Below are 2,482 nucleotides of genomic sequence, written 5' to 3' on the forward strand. Positions count from 1 at the left end.
TCCTGTTAGCCTCCTCTCACCCTTGGCTCGCACCTCTGTTGATTGAAGAGGCTTACCTGGTGGAGTCACCCAACCTTCATCAATAAGATGATCTGAGCCCTGGTCACCATGTCCTTTTCAGTCCATAGGTACTGCCTTTGTCCCTCTATTGTTAAGATTGGGCAAGGGAGTTCAAAGAGACACCCCAGTGTGTACCAGCAGCCCTATCTCTTCCTGATCATTGGGGTCAATTACTCCCCTAGGATGGAGCCTATTTCCCTTGCCTGATACACTTTGAAGGCACAAGGGCCAGTCAGCAGATAGATCTTAAAGCTTAATGGGTACCCTGCTGAGTTACCAGATGGAAATGTCCTCCCCCTGGAAATGGAGACCTCTAAACCCAGAAAAGACTAGAAACACAGTGACAGAAAGGAAAATTGCCTCAGTGGGTCAACAGCAGTGGTAGAAGCAGAGACATCCCTCTTTCCCCTTCTCAGTTCTGAGACTCAGGCTTGCTACCTACTAGGGAAACACCCTATAAAATGGTTGTTGATGTAGCGTATTTACTGTGTCCTACAGGCACTGGTGAAATGATCTATGTTACCTGCTCACGTGGCTTCCTTGTGCCCCTAACCCTGCTTGCAGTTATTCCATCCTACCATAGATCACTGTTGTTATGATATGTTGGGTCTGACAGAGGCCAAAGGAGGTCATTGATGTAGATCAATTTAGGCCAGCCTTCTGGAGCCTAGGGCAGGGTGCAGAAGTGGGGAGAGTGGACTTAAAGGAAATAAAAGATATTCAGGAGATCTCTAAGCCCTGCCCACCACAGGGTCAGAAAACCCCAAGGGAACAGCAGAACTTGTGTTCCCAGTGGGTAGCTCATTCCCAATTATTCTTCCCAGGTTATCCAATCAGTAAAGCACGTCCACCTCCCAGGAGCAGAACGAATAAAGAGAAAGACAGGGGTCAGAAACATGCTGAGGTCAGGACTGCTGCTTGAACTTGAGTCTTGGCGTCTTGCTTTCCTCCAGTGGCTGGGAGTCCGGGGGCCCGGCTTCAGGGATGACGGGGGTATGGTGGGCATAGGGGGAACCCAGAGGGAGAATGAGACAATGCAATGCCTGGATGACAGCCTGGCCTCCTACCTGGAGATGGTGAGAACCCTGTAGGCTGATAACAGAAGACTGGAGAGCAAAATCCAGAACTCCTAAAGAAGGGACCCAGGTCAGAGACAGAGGGATTATTCCAAAATCATCAGGGACCTGAGGGCTCAGGTCTTTGCAAGTTCTGTGGACAGTGCCCACATCATTCCTCAGATTGACAATGCCTATCTTGCTGCTAATGACTTCAGAGTCAAGCATGAGACAGAGCTGGTCATGTGCCAGCCTGGAGAGTGATGTCAATGGGCTCAGAAAGGCCACTGATGACACCAATATCACTCAGCGGCAGCTGGAGACAGAGATCAAGGCTCTCAAGGAGAAGCTGTTCTTCATGAAGAAGAGACACAGGAGGAAGTAAATGGTCCACAAAGCCAGACTGTCAACTCTTAGTTGACCATGGAGTTGGATGCTCCCAAATCTCAGGACCTCAGCAAGATAATGATGGATATCTGGACCCAGTATGATGAACTGGCTCAGAAGAACTGAGAGGAGTTAGACAAATACTGGTCCTAGCAGATTGAGGAGAGCACCACAGTGGTCACCTCACAGACTGCTGAGATAGGAGCTGCTGAGATGACATTCACAGAGCTGAGACATATGGTCCAGTCCTTGGAGGCTGACCTAGACTCAATGAGAAATCTGAAGGCCAGTTTGGAGAACCACCCGAGGAAGGTGGAGATGTGCTATTCCATGTAGATGGAACAGCTCAGTGGGATCCTGCTAGACCTGGAGTCAGAGCTGGCCCAGCCCCAGGCAGAGGGTTAGCACCAGGGCCAGGAATACGAGATCCTGCTGAACATCAAGGTCAAGCTGGAGGTTGAGATCTCCACCTACCATTGCTTGCCGAAAAAAGGGAAGGATTTTGATTTTGGTGACCCCCTGGACAACGAAAACTCTTTACAGTCCATCCAAATGACAACCACTTGCAGGATTGTGGATGGCAAAGTGGTGTCTGAGGTCAACAACACCAGAGTTCTGAGGCATTAAAGGCAGCAGAAGTGGGGCACCCCTTAGGGGAGGCAGGAGGCCAATGAAAAGTTCAGAGATCATTGAATAAAAAACAATAATCAAAGAACAACAAACAAACAAAAAACAGCCCTGGCTGGGTGATTCAGTTGGTTGGAACATGGTCCCATACACCAAAAAGGTTGCAGGTTCAATTACTGCTGAGAGCACATACCTAGGTTGCAGGCTGGATCTCCATTGGGGTGCGTATGGAAGCCAACCGATCAATGTTTCTCACATTGATGTTTCTCTCTCTCTCTTCCCCTTCCTCTCTCTCTAAAATCAATAGAAACATATCCTCGCCCAGCCAGTGTGGCTCGGTTGGTTGAGTGTCA

General features: G+C 49.2%; 1 pseudogene across 1 annotated transcript; it reads left to right on the forward strand.

Annotated features, from left to right (window-relative positions):
* Positions 1 to 1,055: 1,055 nt before the first annotated feature.
* Positions 1,056 to 2,129, forward strand: LOC308554910 (keratin, type I cytoskeletal 18 pseudogene; annotated as a pseudogene). The gene has a single exon. The product of its transcript is annotated as a keratin, type I cytoskeletal 18 pseudogene (transcript).
* The last annotated feature ends 353 nt before the right edge of the window (positions 2,130 to 2,482 follow it).

Source organism: Miniopterus schreibersii (genome assembly GCF_964146895.1).
Source record: "Miniopterus schreibersii genome assembly, chromosome: 3".
Lineage (NCBI taxonomy): Eukaryota > Metazoa > Chordata > Mammalia > Chiroptera > Miniopteridae > Miniopterus > Miniopterus schreibersii.